This window comes from Triticum dicoccoides, chromosome 3B (assembly GCF_002162155.2).
Source record: "Triticum dicoccoides isolate Atlit2015 ecotype Zavitan chromosome 3B, WEW_v2.0, whole genome shotgun sequence".
Taxonomy (NCBI): domain Eukaryota; kingdom Viridiplantae; phylum Streptophyta; class Magnoliopsida; order Poales; family Poaceae; genus Triticum; species Triticum dicoccoides.
The window spans coordinates 5,795,239-5,817,527 of record NC_041385.1 but is presented as its reverse complement, the minus strand read 5'-3'; positions in this window follow the sequence as shown (position 1 = coordinate 5,817,527).

Sequence of the window (22,289 nt, the reverse complement as noted above, 5' to 3'; positions counted from 1 at the left end):
TATGGCTCCTGCCAGTTGCCGATAACTTCGGTTACAAAACATGATCATCTCATACAATAAAATATAGCATCACGTCTTGGCCATATCACATCACAACATGCCCTGCAAAAACAAGTTAGACATCCTCTACTTTGTTGTTGCAAATTTTACGTGGCTGCTACGGGCTTAGCAAGAAGCGTTCTTACCTACGCATCAGAAACCACAATGATAGTTTGTCAAATAGACTCCGTTTTAACCTTCACAAGGACCGGGCGTAGCCACACTCGGTTCAACTAAAGTTGGAGAAACAGACACCCGCTAGTCACCTGTGTGCAAAGCACGGTGGTAAAACCAGTCTCGCGTAAGCGTACGCGTAATGTCGGTCCGGGCCGCTTCATCCAACAATACCGCTGAACCAAAGTATGACATGCTGGTAGGCAGTATGACTTATATCGTCCACAACTCACTTGTGTTCTACTCGTGCATATAACATCAACGCATAAAACCTGGCTCTGATACCACTGTTGGGGAACGTAGTAATTTCAAAAAAATTCCTACCCACACGCAAGATCATGGTGATGATATAGCAATGAGGGGAGAGTATTGTCTACGTACCCTCGTAGACCGAAGCGGAAGCGTTGACGCAACATAGAGGAAGTAGTCGTACGTCCTCCCGGTCCGACCGATCCAAGCACCGTTACTCCGGCACCTCCGAGTTCTTGACACACGTACAGCTCGATGACGCACCCCGATCTCCGATCCAGCAGAGGCGCGGGGAGGAGTTCTGTCAGCACGACGGCGTGGTGACGATCTTGATGTTCTCCTGTCGCAGGGCTTTGCCTAAGCACCGCTACAATATGACCGAGGTGTAATATCGTGGAGGGGGGCACCGCACACGGCTAAGGAACGATCTCAATGATCAACTTGTGTGTCTAGGGTGGCCCCCTACCCCCGTATATAAAGGAGGGAGGGAGGAGGTGGCCGGCCCAAGGGGGGGCGTGCCATAGGGGGAGGAAACCTACTCCAAGTAGGTTTCCCCTCTTTGTCCTAATCCAAGTTGGAGGGGGAAGGAAGGAGTAGTACTAGTAGGAAGGAGGAGGGGGAAGGAGAGAAGGAAAGGGGGGCCGGCCCCCCACCCAATTCGGATTGGGCTTGGGGGGGCGCGCCCTCTCTCTTGCTCCTTCTCCCTCCCTTCCACTAGGGCCCAATAAGGCCCATATACTTACCGGGGGGTTCCGGTAACCTCCCGGAGCTCCGGTATATTCCCAAACTCTCCCGGAACCTTTCCGGTGTCCAAATATATCCGTCCAATATATCAATCTTTATGTCTCGACCATTTCGAGACTCCTCGTCATGTCCGTGATCACATCCGGGACTCCGAACAACCTTCGGTACATCAAAATACATAAACTCATAATATAACTGTCATCGAAACCTTAAGCGTGCGGACCCTATGGTTCGAGAACAATGTAGACATGACCGAGACATGCCTCCGGTCAATAACCAATAGCGGGACCTGGATGCCCATATTGGTTCCTACATATTCTATGAAGATCTTTATCGGTCAAACCGCATAACAACATACTTTGTTCCCTTTGTCATCGGTATGTTACTTGCCCGAGATTTGATCGTCGGTATCCAATACCTAGTTCAATCTCGTTACCGGCAAGTCTCTTTACTCGTTCTGTAATAGGTCATCTCATAACTAACTCATTAGTTATATGCTTGCAAGGCTTAGGTGATGAGTATTACCGAGAGGGCCCAGAGATACCTCTCCGACAATCGGAGTGACAAATCCTAATCTCGAATTATGTCAACTCAACATGTACCTTCGGAAACACCTGTAGAGCACCTTTATAATCACCCAGTTACATTGTGACGTTTGGTAGCACACAAAGTGTTCTTCTGGTAAACGGGAGTTGCACAATCTCATAGTTGCAGGAACTTTGTATAAGTCATGAAGAAAGCAATAGCAGTATACTAAACGATCAAGTGCTAGGCTAATAGAATGGGTCATGTCAATCACATCATTCTTCTAATGATGTGATCCCACTAATCAAATGACAACACATGTCTATGGTCAGGAAACATGACCATCTTTGATTAATGAGCTAGTCAAGTAGAGGCATACTAGTGACCATAGTTTTGTCTATGTATTCGCATATGTATTATGTTTCCGGTTAATACAATTCTAGCATGAATAATAAACATTTATCATGATATGAGGAAATAAATAATAGCTTTATTATTGCTTCTAGGGCATATTTCCTTCAGTCTACGCTGGAGTTGATGCTGAAAATGTTGAAGGAAACGACGAGGAACATCCAGCTCCAGCTGGTATGCATGCTTGTACTGGTTCATGCATACATGTGTGCTATGCATTGTGGATCATGCATGCTTGTACTGGTTCATGCATGCTTCTAGTGGTCATGTATACTGGATCATGCATGCTTGTACTGCTTCATGCATACATGTACTGGTTCCTGCATGATTGTTCATAGTTAGCAATGTAATAAATCTATGACGCCACTTATTTGCAAATGAAGGCAAGAAAAAGAGAAGGCAGTACAAAGATGAAGAAAAGCAAAACCTATGTGCCATGATCTTGGAGAGGTCTTCTTTGGGTAAATTGAATCATGGAATTACTAAAGCTATCGCCGACGAAACAAACATTCCTTTGCAAACTATACAACTGAGATGGCTGGAGGGAAAGAAGGCTGGTGGATTGCAGGGAGTCTTGAGCAAGAGGACCAAGAATTGTGGCTGCAAGAGGATTGCTTTCAATGAAGATGCCATAAAGGATATTGATCTAAGAAAAAGAACAAGTCTCCAAGATCTTGCTAATGAGTTGAACATGGCAAAGACTACCTTATTCAGGCGTTTGAAGGAGGGCAGTCTCAGGCGGCATTCTAATGCCATCAAATCAACACTGACAGAAGAAAACAAGAGGGCTAGGGTTCAGTTTTGTTTGTCTATGTTTCGGCCATTAAGCATCCTAGAAGGGCCAACATTTGATGGAATGTACAATGTCATCCACATAGATGAGAAGTGGTTCTATCACACTCGGAAGAATCAAAAATTCTATTTGGGTCTCAATGAGGAAGATCCGAAGCGTACCACATGAAACAAGAATTACATTGAAAAAGTGATGTTCCTTGCTGTGGTGGCGAGGCGTCGATACGATGATGATGGCAACATGATATTTGATGGCAAGATTGGCATATGGCCTTTTACATTTCTAGAGGAGGCTAAGAAGGATAGCAAGAACCACGACGCCGGAACAATTGTTACTAAGGTGTTGCCGGCGGTGACAAGGAAAGTTAGCCAAGATTACATGGTGAACAAACTTCTTCCTGCCATTAAGGAGAAGTGGCCTGCTTCGGACCGCGGTTATCCTATAATCATACAACAGGACAATTCCAAAACTCATATTCCCGTCAATGATCCTATGTTTTGTGAAGCCGCAATGGCAGATGCATGGAACATTAGGTTGACGTGCCAACCACCTAATTCTCCTGATCTGAACATATTGGACCTAGGTTTTTTGCAGCCCTACAAGCTTTATTTCAGAAGTTGTTCCCAGGTTCACTAGATGACATTGTTACCAAGGTGCTCCAAGCATATGGAGAGTACCCCCCCTGAGAGGAGCAACCGCATCTTCCTCACTTTGCAGTCCTGTATGCGGGAGATACTCAAACTTAATGGCGGCCAAAACTACAAGGTTCCACACATGAGGAAGATGGCCCTAGCAGGAGCTGGCCTTCTCCCAGCTAGGTTACCATGTGATCCAGCAATTGTAAATGCCGCGATCGAGTTCCTAAGTGCCACCATGTAGACATGGTCATTGTCTACTCATGCAACTGTTTGCACTCTGGACATAATTTGGGTTCAATTGAGCAGAGAAGTCTGGGCATATTTTGGGTTCAATTAATCAATGTAGTCTGGACATATTCTGGCAACAAATGATCAATGTAATCTGAACATATTTTTGCAACAAGTGATCAATGTAATCTGGACATACTGATCCATGTATTCTGGATATGTTTTGTGTTTAGTTGACCAATGATAATTTCCATGCATGCAATTGAGGTTGAGCTATTTAATCTGGAGCTAACCATGAAGCAAAAAAAACATCACATGAACACAACCAAGTTTGAGCAATGTAATCCAAACACTTTCTATATTCACTTGAGAAGATACACCTCACAGACTTCCCAAACAAAATACACATCACATCTATTCACCATGTCCATGCATGCAAGTTAATTTTGATGCATAAACTCACATTGGATAACAAGGAATTAATAGGTCCAGCATAATATCCCTTACCTCCATCATCGATTCATCGAGCGAGTCGCCACCGTGACCGGGCATAGAGTCAGGCGCGAAAGATACATCACTCTCACCATCCTCAGGCAGAGCCACTTCACCGTCGTCGGTCTCGATGTCCTCGGGCAGCAACTCTACACCGTCGTCGGTCTGGGCGTCCTCGGTTAGCAAGTCGATGCCATCGTCGGTCTGGGCGTCCTCGAGCAGCAACTCTATGCCGTCGTCGTTCTGGGCGTCCTTGGGTAGCAACTCTATGTCATTGTCGGTATGGGCGTCCTCGAGAAACAACTCTATGCTGTCGTCGGTCTCGGCGTCCTCAGGCAGCACCTCATTGCCGTCCTGGGTTTCGGCGTCCTCGGGCGGCACCTCTCCGCCATCGGTCTCTGCGTCCTTTGGCAGCACCTCATTGCCGTCCTGGGTCTCGGCATCCTCGGGCAGCACCTCATTGTCGTCCTGGGTCTCGGCGTCCTCGGGCAGCACCTCTTCACCGGCCAACATGAGCTTGTTACTGCACATGCATCCTGTTCCTGTACTTGGGCAGCCGCCAAGTACATGGACACCGTGATGAACAAAACTAAGCGGCATGGGCGAGGCATCTTCTACACGGATGCCGACATCGGCATCCTGGTCACGACCAAACCTTGGTTAGTGTCGCCGACATCAAATCCGTTGACGTACTCGAGCAGGTCCTCCTTACTGAGGGCATCCAGCCAGTCTCCAGCGCAGCCCTCGCCAGGGATCTCCTCCTCTTCTTCCTCCTCTGTTTCTTCGAATTCCCGCTGTCGCTTGCCTAATCGTTCACCATCTGGACCGTCCACCTTGGGCATGTGGCCTATCAACAACTCAATTTGCTCTATTGACGCCTTTGCGTCCTTCAACAGAGCCATAATCTTCCTCCTCACCTCTCCCTCAACTCCTCCGGCCATGAAGACCGCCACCTCCGCCACACCTCTCGGCCCAGATCTGTTGGATGGCTACTGACGTGAAGCGGAGAAGATCGATGAGAGAGGGAGAGGAAGCGTTGTGGGAGGTGGGGATCGATGGGGATCAACGAGGAAGAAGGGAGATCGGTGGGGATCAGCGGGGTGGGGAGGGAGGTGGGGAAAGCAGCGAGAAGAAAGAGATAAGGGAGAGAGAGGCGAGTGATGCGGTGGGCTGGGGGCGCTGGCTCTTCGATTTGGTGGGAGGGGGGCATTTTCGTCCAAAATCGCTCAAGGAGGGAGATACGCACTACATTGTGGAATTTCTCTCAAAAACTTATACACACTATAAAACGGAATGGAGGGGGTATTAGTTTACAGAGGGAGTAGAAAAGATAGAATACAGCTAGCTGGAGGCCAAGGGCCCAGCAGCAACCAGAGCATAATTTGGAGACAACACACAATGGATCGTGCGCTCTTCGGTTAGATACACATAGGAGGAGCCAACTTCTTGTTGTTGTCTAAAGCTTCTGACTCAAAAGCCTCCTATTCCTGCATGCACTTGTGCTCTGGTCCTGGGGTGGATTAGCAGCAGCCACAGTAGAAGATTTCAATGTAAACACTTGTGTTCTCGCGAGCTGCTGTTATCGCCATCAAGGTACACACAGTTAAATTGGCTTCGTTTATACTCTCCAGCTATATTTCTGCCAAAAATCGCATGTGACCAAGCAGCACTGCTGGTTTATTAGTAATGGCGAAGCACAAACAGATGCAATATGATGTCATTGTTATTGTGAATGCAGGTTGGTTTGGCGAGTGTTCTTCCGACCGATGGGTTTAGACTGGTTAACTTTGATCCAAGTCCTCATCGGTTGAGATCCAAGAAATATAAGAGTGTTTAGATCACTACTCTAAACGCTCTTCCCTTGCCTCACCAGACTATGGAAAGACTCCATTAATGGGTCAAGCCCCCTTCAGGACTGATATCCTTTGTTACTGGATATTTGCACCAACCAGGACACCACTGTTGCTGAATTTAAATCTGTTGATACTAACACCTTCTTTAGGGGAAGGCTTACCCCTGACTTACAGAGACAATGGGAGGACATGAAAAAAGGTATCAATGATGTGCAATTCGGGTTAGGGGGGTCGGGTGTACTGGGGGTTCAATAGTAATCGTAAATTTTCCACTAAATCTGTGTACAAATGGCTGGAAAATCCTCTTAATGGTTGTCACTACAGACGGATCTGGAAGGCCAAAATCCCCCTCAAAATCAAAATTTTCTTCTAGCAGCTATCTCAGGATGCTGTTCTGACCAGGTAGGTCATGAAGGAGAGGAAATAGCCTGGGAACCCCAGATGCTCTTTTTGCAATAACCTAGAATCATCTCAACACTTGTTTTTCACCTGTCATGTGGCTAGAGTTGTTTGGCGATGTGTTGGGATGGCGTTGGGTACTAATATGTGCCCGAGCAGTTAATGGCAATATTTTTCCTGGTGTCACGTGTTCCTTCATGCTGGAGGGAGATATTATACTGTCGGCCTAGTTGCCGCTTGCTGGGCCATCTGGCTAGCTTGGAACTGAGCTACTTTTGAAAAGAAATAGATCAAAACACCCTTTGAGATTGTTTTCTCCATGTGTTACTTTTTTTGTACTAGGCAGGTCTACTATAGGGAGGAGTCAAGGAGTTGCGCAGCGGTGCGAAAATGGTCAGGTCGAGCATGGTGCGTTTGATGAAGATGTCCGATGCTGTGAGGAGGCCAATAGAAGGGGAATGAAATGCCACTTCATTTGCACGTTGCTGCTTGTGACTCAGGCATCGTGATGCTGTGACTTGGCCATGTGCTGGCTTTTGGCTGTAATAGGTTGTAGTGTGTTTTGTGTTTGATGAAGTTTGGTGCAGCCAAGTTTTCGCCCCATGGCGTTCTTCGATGTCGGGCGAACGCAGTGGGTTTCCTGGCAGTGCCCGAACTCGCTGTACCTCTTTCCCAATCCCCCTATCATGTTCTTGGAACTTTGTGTTTCTATTCATTTGCAATGGAAATGGGTCATGCCCGGTTCGAAAAAATGCTCTTCCCTCGAGCATAAGCTTCCGACTCCTGTGTCGCTCCCGCGTGCGTCACGGGAGAAATCCCCAGCCGTTGCCAGGTTCTCCTTTCGCCTCCCCTCCCCTGCCTCCGCCAGAGGCCATTGCTGGCGGTTGCAGTCCCGGTTCCTCCTCTCGTGCGGAAAGGGGTGGGGCGGAATGCTCGACTCTGCGGGGAACACGCACGCCGACGTGGGAATGCAACTTCGGTGCGGCTTGGGCGGTGGTGAAGGAAATATTCCCTAGAGGCAATAATAAAGTTATTATTTATTTCCTCATATCATGATAAATGTTTATTATTCATGCTAGAATTGTATTAACTGGAAACATGATACATGTGTGAATACATAGAAAAACATATATAGTCACTAGTATGCCTCTACTTAACTAGCTCATTAATCAAAGATGGTCATGTTTCCTGACCATAGACATGTGTTGTCATTTGATTAGTGGGATCACATCATTAGAAGAATGATGTGATTGACATGACCCATTTTGTTAGCCTAGCACTTGATCGTTTAGTATACTGCTATTGCTTTCTTCATGACTTATACAAAGTTCCTGCAACTATGAGATTGTGCAACTCCCGTGTACCGGAAGAACACTTTGTGTGCTACCAAACGTCAAAACGTAACTGGGTGATTATAAAGGTGCTCTACAGGTGTTTCCGAAGGTTCATGTTGAGTTGGCATAATTCGATATTAGGATTTGTCACTCCGATTGTCGGAGAGGTATCTCTGGGCCCTCTCGGTAATACTCATCACTTAAGCCTTGCAAGCATATAACTAATGAGTTAGTTATGAGATGACGTATTACAGAACGAGTAAAGAGATTTGCCGGTAACGAGATTGAACTAGGTATTGGATACCGACGATCAAATCTCGGGCAAGTAACATACCGATGACAAAGGGAACAAAGTATGTTGTTATGCGGTTTGACCGATAAAGATCTTCGTAGAATATGTAGGAACCAATATGGGCATCCAGGTCCCGCTATTGGTTATTGACCAGAGACGTGTCTCGGTCATGTCTACATTGTTCTCGAACCGTAGGGTCCGCACGCTTAAGGTTTCGATGACAATTATATTATGAGTTTATGTATTTTGATGTACCGAAGTTTGTTCGGAGTCCCGGATATGATCACGGACATGACGAGGAGTCTCGAAATGGTCGAGACATAAAGATTGATATATTGGACGGATATATTTGGACACCGGAAAGGTTCCGGAGAAGTTTGGAGCTCCGGGAGGTTACCGGAACCCCCCGGGAGGTATATGGGCCTTATTGGGCCCATGTAGGAGGAAGGGAGAAGGAGAAAGGGAGGGGGGCGCGCCCCCCCAAGCCCAATCCGAATTGGGGAGGGGGGCCGGCCCCCCTTTTCCTTTCTCCTTCCCCCTCTTCCTATTCCTACTGCTAGTACTACTTCCTAATACTAGTACTCCTTCCTTCCCCCTCCAAATAAGATTAGGAAAAAGGGGGGAAACCTACTTGGAGTAGGTTTCCCCCTCCCTATGGCGCGCCCCCCTTGGGCCGGCCACCTCCTCCCCCCCTCCTTTATATACGGGGGTAGGGGGGCACCCTTGAACACACAAGTTGATCATTGATCGTTCCTTAGCCGTGTGCGGTGCCCCCCTCCACGATATTACACCTCGATCATATTGTAGCGGTGCTTAGGCGAAGCCCTGCGACAGGAGAACATCAAGATCGTCACCACGCCGTCATGCTAACGGAACTCCCCCTCGAAGCCTCTACTGGATCGGAGATCGAGGGTGCGTCATCGAGCTGTACGCGTGTCAAGAACTCGGAGGTGCCGGAGTAACGGTGCTTGGATCGGTCGGACCGGGAGGACGTACGACTACTTCCTCTACATTGCGTCAACGCTTCCGTTTCGGTCTACGAGGGTACATAGACAACACTCTCCCCTCGTTGCTGTATCATCACCATGATCTTGCGTGTGCGTAGGAAATTTTTTGAAATTACTACGTTCCCCAACAGTGGCATCCGAGCCTAGGTTTTTATGGTTTGATGTTATTTGCACGAGTAGAACACAAGTGAGTTGTGGGCGATATAAGTCATACTGCTTACCAGCATGTCATACTTTGGTTCAGCGGTATTGTTGGATGAAGCGGCCCGGACCGACATTACGCGTACGCTTACGCGAGACTGGTTTTACCGCCGTGCTTTGCACACAGGTGACTAGCGGGTGTCTGTTTCTCCAACTTTAGTTGAATCGAGTATGGCTACGCCCGGTCCTTGCGAAGGTTAAAAGAGCATCAACTTGACAAACTATCGTTGTGGTTTTGATGCGTAGGTGAGATTGGTTCTTGCTTAAGCCCGTAGCAGCCACGTAAAATTTGCAACTACAAAGTAGAGGACGTCTAACTTGTTTTTGCAGGGCATGTTGTGATGTGATATGGTCAAGACGTGATGCTATATTTTATTGTATGAGATGATCATGTTTTGTAGCCGAAGTTATCGGCAACTGGCAGGAGCCATATGGTTGTCGCTTTATTGTATGAAATGCAAACACCCTGTAATTGCTTTACTTTATCACTAAGCGGTAGCGATAGTCGTAGAAGCAATAGATGGCGTAAACGACAACGATGCTGCGATGGAGATCAAGGTGTCGCGCCGGTGATGATGGTGATCACGACGGTGCTTCGGAGATGGAGATCACAAGCACAAGATGATGATGGCCATATCATATCACTTATATTGATTGCATGTGATGTTTATCCTTTATGCATCTTATCTTGCTTTGATTGACGGTAGCATTTTAAGATGATCTCTCACTAAAATTATCAAACAGTGTTCTCCCTGAGTATGCACCGTTGCCAAAGTTTGTCGTGCTGAGACACCACGTGATGATCGGGTGTGATAAGCTCTACGTCCATCTACAACGGGTGCAAGCCAGTTTTGCACACGCAGAATACTCAGGTTAAACTTGACGAGCCTAGCATATGCAGATATGGCCTCGGAACACGAAGACCGAAAGGTCGAGCGTGAATCATATAGTAGATATGATCAACATGATGATGTTCACCATTGAAAACTACTCCATCTCACGTGATGATCGGTTATGGTTTAGTTGATTTGGATCACGTGATCACTTAGATGACTAGAGAGATGTCTGTCTAAGTGGGAGTTCTTTAGTAATATGATTAACTGAACTTAAATTTATCATGAACTTAGTACCTGATAGTATTTTGCTTGTCTATGTTTGTTTGTAGATAGATGGCTCGTGCTGTTGTTCCATTGAATTTTAATGCGTTCCTTGAGAAAGCAAAGTTGAAAGATGATGGTAGAAATTACACGGACTGGGTCCATAACCTGAGGGTTATCCTCATTGCTGCACAGAAGAGTTACGTCCTGGAAGCGCCGCTGGGTGCCAGGCCTGCTGCTGATGCAACTGACGACGTTAAGAACGTCTGGCAGAGCAAAGCTGATGACTACTCTATAGTTCAGTGTGCCATGCTTTACGGCTTAGAACCGGGTCTTCAACGACGTTTTGAACGTCATGGAGCATATGAGATGTTCCAGGAGTTGAAGTTAATATTTCAAGCAAATGCCCGGATTGAGAGATATGAAGTCTCCAATAAGTTCTATAGCTGCAAGATGGAGGAGAATAGTTCTGTCAGTGAACATATACTTAGAATGTCTGGGTATAACAATCACTTGATTCAACTGGGAGTTAATCTTCCTGATGATAGTGTCATTGACAGAATTCTTCAATCACTGCCACCAAGCTACAAGAGCTTTGTGATGAAATATAATATGCAAGGGATGAACAAGACTATTCCCGAGCTCTTCGCGATGCTGAAAGCCGCGGAGGCAGAAATCAAGAAGGAGCATCAAGTGTTGATGGTCAACAAGACCACTAGTTTAAAGAAGAAGGGCAAAGGGAAGAAGAAGGGAAACTTCAAAAAGAACGACAAGCAAGTTGCTGCTCAAGAGAAGAAACCCAAGTCTGGACCTAAGCCTGAAACTGAGTGCTTCTACTGCAAGCAGACTGGTCACTGGAAGCGGAACTGCCCCAAGTATTTGGCGGATAAGAAGGATGGCAAAGTGAACAAAGGTATATGTGATATACATGTTATTGATGTGTACCTAACTAGAGCTCGTAGTAGCACCTGGGTATTTGATACTAGTTCTGTTGCTAATATTTGCAACTCGAAACAGGGACTACGGAAGAAGCGAGCACTGGCCAAGGACGAGGTGACGATGCGCGTGAGAAACGGTTCCAAAGTCGATGTGATCGCCGTCGGCACGCTACCTCTACATCTACCATCGGGATTACTTTTAGACCTAAATAATTGTTATTTGGTGCCTGCATTGAGCATGAACATTATATCTGGATCTTGTTTGATGCGAGACGGTTATTCATTTAAATCAGAGAATAATGGTTGTTCTATTTATATGAGTAATATCTTTTATGGTCATGCACCCTTGAAGAGTGGTCTATTTTTATTGAATCTCGATAGTAGTGATACACATATTCATAATGTTGAAGCCAAAAGATGCAGAGTTGATAATGATAGTGCAACTTATTTGTGGCACTGCCGTTTAGGTCATATCGGTGTAAAACGCATGAAGAAACCCCATACTGATGGACTTCTGGAATCACTTGATTATGAATCACTTGGTACTTGCGAACCGTGCCTCATGGGCAAGATGACTAAAACGCCGTTCTCTGGTACTATGGAGAGAGCAACAGATTCTATGGAAATCATACATACAAATGTATGTGGCCCGATGAATGTTGAGGCTCGTGGCGGATATCGTTATTTTTTCACCTTCACAGATGATTTGAGCAGATATGGGTATATCTACTTAATGAAGCACAAGTCTAAAACATTTGAAAAGTTCAAAGAATTTCAGAGTGAAGTAGAAAATCATCGTAACAAGAAAATAAAGTTTCTACGATCTGATCGTGGAGGAGAATATTTGAGTTACGAGTTTGGTTTACATTTGAAACAATGCGAAATAGTTTCGCAACTGACGCCACCTGGAACACCACAACGAAATGGTGTGTCCGAACGTCGTAATCGTACTTTACTTGATATGGTGCGATCTATGATGTCTCTTACCGATTTACCGCTATCATTTTGGGGTTATGCTTTAGAGACGGCCGCATTCACGTTAAATAGGGCACCATCAAAATCCGTTGAGACGACGCCTTATGAACTATGGTTTGGCAAGAAACCAAAGATGTCGTTTCTTAAAGTTTGGGGCTGCGATGCTTATGTGAAGAAACTTCAACCTGATAAGCTCGAACCCAAATCGGAGAAATGTGTCTTCATAGGATACCCAAAGGAAACTGTTGGGTACACCTTCTATCACAGATCCGAAGGCAAAACATTTGTTGCTAAGAATGGATCCTTTCTAGAGAAAGAATTTCTCTCGAAAGAAGTGAGTGGGAGGAAAGTAGAACTTGATGAGATAACTGTATCTACTCCCTTGTTGGAAGGTAGTTCATCACGAGAACCGGTTCCCGTGACAACTACACCAACTAGTGAGGAAGCTAATGATATTGATCATGAAACTTCAGATCAAGTTTCTGCTGAACCTCGTAGGTCTACCAGAATAAGATCCGCACCAGAGTGGTACGGTAATCCTGTTCTGGAAGTCATGTTACTTGACCATGATGAACCTACGAACTATGAGGAAGCGATGATGAGCCCAAATTCCGCAAAATGGCTGGAGGCCATGAAATCTGAGATAGGATCCATGTATGAAACAAAGTGTGGACTTTGGTTGACTTGCCCGATGATCGGCAAGCCATTGAGAATAAATGGATCTTTAAGAAGAAGACTAACGGTGATGGTAATGTTACTGTCTATAAATCTCGACTTGTTGCGAAAGGTTTTCGACAAGTTCAAGGGGTTGACTACGATGAGACTTTCTCACCCGTAGCGATGCTTAAGTCTGTCCGAATCATGTTGGCTATTGCTGCATTTCATGATTATGAAATTTGGCAAATGGATGTCAACACTGCATTCTTGAATGGATTTCTAGAAGAAGAGTTGTATATGATGCAGCCGGAAGGTTTTGTTGATCCAAAAGGTGCTGACAAAGTGTGCAAGCTCCAACGTTCCATTTATGGACTGGTGCAAGCATCTCGGAGTTGTTGATAGTGTGATCAAAGCATATGGTTTTATACAGACTTTTGGAGAAGCCTGTATTTACAAGAAAGTGAGTGGGAGCTCTGTAGCATTTCTAGTTTTATATGTTGATGACATATTATTAATTGGAAATGATATAGAATTTCTGGATAGCATAAAGGGATACTTGAATAAAAGTTTTTCGATGAATGACCTCGGAGAAGCTGCTTACATATTAGGCATCAAGATCTATAGAGATAGATCAAGACGCTTAATAGGAATTTCACAAAGCACATACCTTGACAAAATATTGAAAAAGTTCAATATGGATCAGGCAAAAAAGGATTCTTGCCTGTTCTACAAGGTGTGAAGTTGAGTCGAACTCAATGCCCGACCACAGCAGAAGATAGAGAGAAAATGAAAAATGTTCCCTATGCTTCAGCCATAGGCTCTATCATGTATGCAATGCTGTGTACCAGACCTGACGTATGCTTAGCAATAAGCATAGCAGGAAGGTACCAAAGTAATCCAGGAGTGGATCACTGGACAGCGGTCAAGAACATCCTGAAATACCTGAAAAGGACTAAGGATATGTTTCTCTTATATGGAGGTGACAAAGAGCTAGTCGTAAATGGTTACGTCGATGCAAGCTTTGACACTGATCCGGACGATTCTAAATCGCAAACCGGATACGTGTTTTTATTAAACGGTGGAGCTGTAAGTTGGTGCAGTTCTAAACAAAGCGTCGTGGCGGGATCTACATGTGAAGCGGAGTACATAGCTGCTTCTGAAGCAGCAAATGAAGGAGTCTGGATGAAGGAGTTCATTACCGATCTAGGTGTCATACCTAGTGCATCGGGACCAATGAAGATCTTCTGTGACAATACTGGTGCAATTGCCTTGGCAAAGGAATCCAGATTTCACAAGAGGACCAAGCACCTCAAGAGACGCTTCAATTCCATTCGGGACCAAGTCCAAGTGGGAGACATAGAGATTTGCAAGATACATACGGATCTGAATGTTGCAGACCCGTTGACTAAGCCTCTCTCACGACCAAAACATGATCAGCACCAAGACTCCATGGGTGTTAGAATCATTACTATGTAATCTAGATTATTGACTCTAGTGCAAGTGGGAGACTTAAGGAAATATGCCCTAGAGGCAATAATAAAGTTATTATTTATTTCCTCATATCATGATAAATGTTTATTATTCATGCTAGAATTGTATTAACCGGAAACATGATACATGTGTGAATACATAGACAAACATATAGTCACTAGTATGCCTCTACTTGACTAGCTCATTAATCAAAGATGGTCATGTTTCGTGACCATAGACATGTGTTGTCATTTGATTAGTGGGATCACATCATTAGAAGAATGATGTGATTGACATGACCCATTTTGTTAGCCTAGCACTTGATCGTTTAGTATACTGCTATTGCTTTCTTCATGACTTATACAAAGTTCCTACAACTATGAGATTGTGCAACTCCCGTGTACCGGAAGAACACTTTGTGTGCTACCAAACGTCACAACGTAACTGGGTGATTATAAAGGTGCTCTACAGGTGTTTCCGAAGGTTCATGTTGAGTTGGCATAATTCGAGATTAGGATTTGTCACTCCAATTGTCGGAGAGGTGTCTCTGGGCCCTCTCGGTAATACTCATCACTTAAGCCTTGCAAGCATATAACTAATGAGTTAGTTATGAGATGACGTATTACAGAACGAGTAAAGAGATTTGCCGGTAACGAGATTGAACTAGGTATTGGATACCGACGATCAAATCTCGGGCAAGTAACATACCGATGACAAAGGGAACAAAGTATGTTGTTATGCGGTTTGACCGATAAAGATCTTCGTAGAATATGTAGGAACCAATATGGGCATCCAGGTCCCGCTATTGGTTATTGACCAGAGACGTGTCTCGGTCATGTCTACATTGTTCTCGAACCGTAGGGTCCGCACGCTTAAGGTTTCGATGACAATTATATTATGAGTTTATGTATTTTGATGTACCGAAGTTTGTTCGGAGTCCCGGATATGATCACGGACATGACGAGGAGTCTCGAAATGGTCGAGACATAAAGATTGATATATTGGACGGATATATTTGGACACCGAAAAGGTTCCGCAGAAGTTTGGAGCTCCGGGAGGTTACCGGAACCCCCCGGGAGGTATATGGGCCTTATTGGGCCCATGTAGGAGGAAGGGAGAAGGATCAAGGGAGGGGGGCGCGCCCCCCCAAGCCCAATCCGAATTGGGGAGGGGGGCCGGCCCCCCCTTTCCTTTCTCCTTCCCCCTCTTCCTATTCCTACTACTAGTACTACTTCCTAATACTAGTACTCCTTCCTTGCCCCTCCAAATAAGATTAGGAAAAAGGGGGGAAACCTACTTGGAGTAGGTTTCCCCCTCCCTATGGCGCGCCCCCCCTTGGGCCGGCCACCTCCTCCCCCCTCCTTTATATACGGGGGTAGGGGGGTACCCTAGAACACACAAGTTGATCATTGATCGTTCCTAAGCCGTGTGCGGTGCCCCCCTCCACGATATTACACCTCGATCATATTGTAGCGGTTCTTAGGCAAAGCCCTGCAACAGGAGAACATCAAGATCGTCACCACGCCGTCGTGCTGACGGAACTCCCCCTCGGAGCCTCTACTGGATTGGAGATCGAGGGTGCGTCATCGAGCTGTACGCGTGTCAAGAACTCGGAGGTGCCAGAGTAACGGTGCTTGGATCGGTCGGACCGGGAGGACGTACGACTACTTCCTCTACGTTGCGTCAACGCTTCCGTTTCGGTCTACGAGGGTACGTAGACAACACTCTCCCCTCGTTGCTGTATCATCACCATGATCTTGCGTGTGCATAGGAATTTTTTTGAAATTACTACGTTCCCCAACAGGTGGAGAGGTGCGAGGGTGGCTTGGAACGGCGTGCAGATCTGGGTAGTGTGACTGGGCGGTGGCCACCGGCTGTGGCGACTTGATCTAGCCTTCCCCGATCTGAAGCCCTAGTGTTCAGAGGTTATGGCGGTTGTGCTGGGTCGGCGTGTGGCGGGCCTCCACTAGCACGATCTATTGGGTGGCTTCCTGGTCCAGGCATGCGAATTCCTCTGAGCAGTTGGCAGGCCCTCCTTTCGCCGCCTAGCCCGCCCTACCCTCGATCTCGCCCTCCTTGCCGCCACTGTAGCCGGCGGGCTGGGTCGCCTTCTCCTACCGCTCCGGCTCTAACTTGGGGCTTCTGTAGTAGGTTTGGGACATTGGGGCAGCCTGGTCCTGTGGATTGGCGGCATGGGGGCTGCCGATCTGGGTCAATAATTGTGGCTACCCTTGGGGTCTTCTCGTGCCAAACTGACGATCTATCTGTTTTTGATCCTCTTCGATCTGCCCGATCATGAGTTCCAGATTTCTCCGCCGAAGATCTCTAGATGAGCGCAGGACGCTCCTGATTTCTTGGATCAGATGCGATTCGGCCATGCACATCTGTGTATATGCCCCTGTGGTTTATGTGGGTGCAATGAAGCTCTGGTTTTTGTCCATACCATGGGACATGTCTACTTCTAGATTTCCATGGTATTTAGTGTTACGCCCTCTGACCCAATGGCTCCATTGATTGAAGGAAATATGCCCTAGAGGCAATAATAAAGTTATTATTTATTTCCTCATATCATGATAAATGTTTATTATTCATGCTAGAATTGTATTAACCGGAAACATGATACATGTGTGAATACATAGACAAACACATAGTCACTAGTATGCCTCTACTTGACTAGCTCATTAATCAAAGATGATTATGTTTCCTAACCATAGACATGTGTTGTCATTTGATTATTGGGATCACATCATTAGAAGAATGATGTGATTGACATGACCCATTCTGTTAGCCTAGCACTTGATCGTTTAGTATACTGCTATTGCTTTCTTCATGACTTATACAAAGTTCCTACAAACTATGAGATTGTGCAACTCCCGTTTACCGGAAGAACACTTTGTGTGCTACCAAACGTCACAACGTAACTGGGTGATTATAAAGGTGCTCTACAGGTGGTTCCGAAGGTACATGTTGGGTTGGCATAATTCGAGATTAGGATTTGTCACTCCGATTGTCGGAGAGGTATCTCTGGGCCCTCTCGGTAATACTCATCACCTAAGCCTTGCAAGCATGTAACTAATGAGTTAGTTATGAGATGACGTATTACGGAACGAGTAAAGAGACTTGCCGGTAACGAGATTGAACTAGGTATTGGATACCGACGATCAAATCTCGGGCAAGTAACATACCAATGACAAAGGGAACAAAGTATGTTGTTATGTGGTTTGACCGATAAAGATCTTCGTAGAATATGTAGGAACCAATATGGGCATCCAGGTCCTGCTATTGGTTATTGACCGAGAATGGTTTTAGGTCATGTCTACATAGTTCTCGAACCCGTAGGGTCCGCACGCTTAACGTTTCGATGACAGTTTTATTATGAGTTTATAAGTTTTGATGTACCGAAGTTTGTTCGGAGTCCCGGATGTGATCACGGACATGACGAGGAGTCTCGAAATGGTCGAGACATAAAGATTGATATATTGGACGACTATATTCGGACACCGGAAAGGCTCCGGGTGATTTCGGAGAAAACCGGAGTGCCGGGGGGGGTTACCGGAACCCCCCGGGAGAGTTAATGGGCCACATGGGCCTAGGTGGGAAGAGAGAGGGGCGGCCAGGGTGGGCCGCGCGCCCCCTCTCCCTCTAGTCTGAATTGGACTAGGAGGGGGGGCGGCGCCCCCCTTTCCTTCCCCCCTCTCCCCCTTCCTTCTCCGTCCTAGTAGGAGTAGGAAAGGGGGAATCCTACTCCTACTAGGAGGAGGATTCCTCCTCCCTTGGCGCGCCCAAAGGGGCCGGCCGGCCTCCCCCCTCCCTCCTTTATATACGGGGGCAGGGGGCACCCCATAGACACACAAGTTGATCTACGGATCGTTCCTTAGCCGAGTGCGGTGCCCCCTACCACCATAATCCACCTCGGTCATATCGTCGCGGAGTTTAGGCGAAGCCCTGCGCCGGTAGATCATCATCATCGTCACCACGCCGTCGTGCTGACGAACTCATCTCCGGAGCTCGGCTGGATCGGTGGCCGGAGATCGTCGTCGAGCTGAACGTGTGCTGAACTCGGAGGCTCCGTACGTTCGGTGCTTGGATCGGTCGGATCGTGAAGACGTACGACTACATCAACCGCGTTGTGATAAACGCTTCCGCTTACGGTCTACGAGGGTACGTGGACATACACTCTCCCCTCTCGTTGCTATATCATCACCATGATCTTGCGTGTGCGTAGGAAATTTTTTGAAATTACTACGTTCCCCAACAGTGGCATCCGAGCCTAGGTTTTATGCGTTGATGTTATATGCACGAGTAGAACACAAGTGAGTTGTGGGCGATATAAGTCATACTGCTTACCGGCATGTCATACTTTGGTTCGGCGGTATTGTTGGATGAAGCGGCCCGGACTGACATTACGCGTACGCTTACGCGAGACTGGTTTTACCGCCGTGCTATGCACACAGGTGACTAGCAGGTGTCAGTTTCTCCAACTTTAGTTGAACCGAGTGTGGCTATGCCCGGTCCTTGCAAAGGATAAAACATCACCAACTTGACAAACTATCGTTGTGGTTTTGATGCGTAGGTGAGATTGGTTCTTGCTTAAGCCCGTAGCAGCCACGTAAAACTTGCAACAACAAAGTAGAGGACGTCTAACTTGTTTTTGCAGGGCATGTTGTGATGTGATATGGTCAAGACGTGATAAGATATAAGTTGTTGTATGAGATGATCATGTTTTGTTGAAGTTATCGGCAACTGGCAGAAGCCCTATGGGTGTCTCTTTGTTGCATAAGATGCAAGTGCCAAATAATTGCTTTACTTTATCGCTATACGATAGCAATAGTAGTAAGAGCAATAGTTGGTGAGACAACCATGTGATGACACATTGATATAGATCAAGATGATGAAGATCATGGTGTCGTGCCGGTGACGATAGAGATCATAACAGTACTTTGGAGATGGAGATCAAAGGCGCAAGATGATCATGGCCATTTCATGTCACATATTTTGATTGCATATGATGTTTATCTATTATACATCTTATTCTTGCTTTGATTGACGGTAGCATTTGAAGATGATCTCTCACTAATTATCAAGAAGTGTTCTCCCTGAGTATGCACCGTTGCCAAAGTTCGTCGTGCCCAGACACCACGTGATGATCGGGTGTGATAAGCTCTACGTCCATCTACAACGGGTGCAAGCCAGTTTTGCACATGCGGAATACTCAGGTTAAACTTGACGAGCCTAGCATATGCAGACATGGCCTTGGATCACGGGGACCGAAAGGTCGAGCGTGAATCATATAGTAGATATGATCAACATAGTGATGTTCACCATTGAAAAACTACTCCATCTCACGTGATGATCGGTTATGGTTTAGTTGATTTGGATCACGTGATCACTTAGATGACTAGAGAGATGTCTGTCTAAGTGGGAGTTCTTAAGTAATATGATTAATTGAACTTAAATTTATCATGAACTTAGTCCTGGTAGTATTTTGCAAATTATGTTGTAAGATCAATAGCTTGCGTTGTTGCTTTCATATGTTTATTTTGATATGTTCCTACAGAAAATTGCGTTGAAAAATGTTAGTAGCAATGATGCAGATTGGATCCGTGATCTGAGGTTTATCCTCATTGCTGCACAGAAGAATTATGTCCTTAATAGGTGACAAACCTATTGCAGGAGTAGATGCAGACGTTTTGAACGTTTGGCTAGCTCAATATGATGACTACTTGATAGTTTTGTGCACCATGCTTTATGGCTTAGAATCGGGACTTCAAAGATGTTTTGAACATCATGGACCATATGAGATGTTCTAGGAATTGAAGTTAATATTTCAAGCAAATACCCGAGTTGAGAGATATGAAGTCTCCAACAAGTTCTATAGCTAAAAGATGGAGGAGAATCGCTCAACTAGTGAGCATGTGCTCAGATTGTCTGGGTACTACAATCGCTTGAATCAAGTGGGAGTTAATCTTCCAGATAAGATAGTGATTGACAGAATTCTCTAGTCACCATCACCAAGTTAGTAGACCTTCGTGATGAACTATAGTATGCAAGGGATGATGAAAATGATTCCCGAGTTTTTCATGATGATGAAATCGGTGAAGGTAGAAATCAAGAAAGAACATCAAGTGTTGATGGTTAACAAAACCACTAGTTTCAAGAAAAGGGCAAAGGGATAGAAGGGAACTTCAAAAGAACGGCAAGCAAGTTGCTGCTCAAGTGAAGAAGCCCAAGTCTGGACCTAAGCCTGAGACTAAGTGCTTCTACTGCAAAGAGACTGGTCACTGGAAGAGGTACTACCCCAAGTGATTGGCGGATAAGAAGGATGGCAAAGTGAACATAAGTATATTTGATATACATGTTATTGATGTGTACTTTACTAGTGTTTATAGCAACCCCTCAGTATTTTATACTAGTTCAGTTGCTAAGATTAGTAACTCGAAACAGGAGTTGCAGAATAAACAGAGACTATTTAAAGGGTGAAGTGACGATGTGTGTTGGAAATAGTTCCAAGATTGATATGATCATCATCGCACACTCCCTATACTTTCAGGATTAGTGTTAAGCCTAAATAAATGTTATTTAGTGTTTACGTTGAGCATGAATATGATTTGATCATGTTTATTGCAATACGGTTATTCATGTAAGTTAGAGAATAATTGTTGTTCTGTTTACAAGAATAAAACCTTCTATGGTCATACACCCAATGAAAATGGTTTGTTGGATCTCGATCGTGTGATACACATATTCGTAATATTGAAGCCAAAAGATGCAAAGTTAATAATGATAGTGCAACTTATTTGTGGCACTGCCGTTTAGGTCATATCGGTGTAAAGCGCATGAAGAAACTCCATAAAGATGGATTTTCGGAATCACTTGGTTATGAATCATTTGATGCTTGCGAACCGTGCTTTTTGGGCAAGATGACTAAAACTCCGTTCTTTGGAACAATGGAACGAGCTACTGACTTATTGAAAATAATACATACTGATGTATGCAGACCAATGAGTATGAAGGCTTGTGGCAAGTATCGTTATTTTCTGACCTTCACAGATGATTTGAGCAGATATGGGTATATCTACTTGATGAAACATAAGTCTGAAATAGTTGAAAGGTTCAAAAAATTTCAGAGTGAAGTGGAAAATCATCGTAACTAGAAAATAAAGTTTCTGCGATCTGATCGTGGAGATGAATATTTGAGTTACGAGTTTGGTCTTCAATTAAAACAATGTGAAATAGTTTCACAGCTCACGCCACCTGGAACACCACAACGTTATGGTGTGTCCAGACGTCGTAGCCACACTTTATTGGATATGGTGTGATCTATGATGTCTCTTACTGATTTACCAATATCGTTTTGGGGTTATGCATTAGAGACAGCTGCATTCACATTAAATAGGGCACCATCTAAATCCGTTGAGACGACACCGTATGAACTATGGTTTAGCAATAAATCTAAGCTGTTGTTTCTAAAAAATTTGAGTTGCGATGCTTATGTGAAAAAGTTTCATCCTGATAAGCTCGAACCCAAATCGGAGAAGTGCGTCTTCATAGAATTCCCAAAGGAAACTATTGGGTACACCTTCTATCACAGATCTGAGGGCAAGATTTTCGTTGCTAAATTCAGATCCTTTCTAGAGAAGGAATTTCTCTCGAAAGAAGTGAGTGGAAAGTAGAGCTTGATAAGGTAATTTGTACCTTCTCCCGAATTGGAAAATAGTTCATCACTGAAATCAGTTCCAGTGATTCCTACACCAATTAGTGAGGAAGCTAATG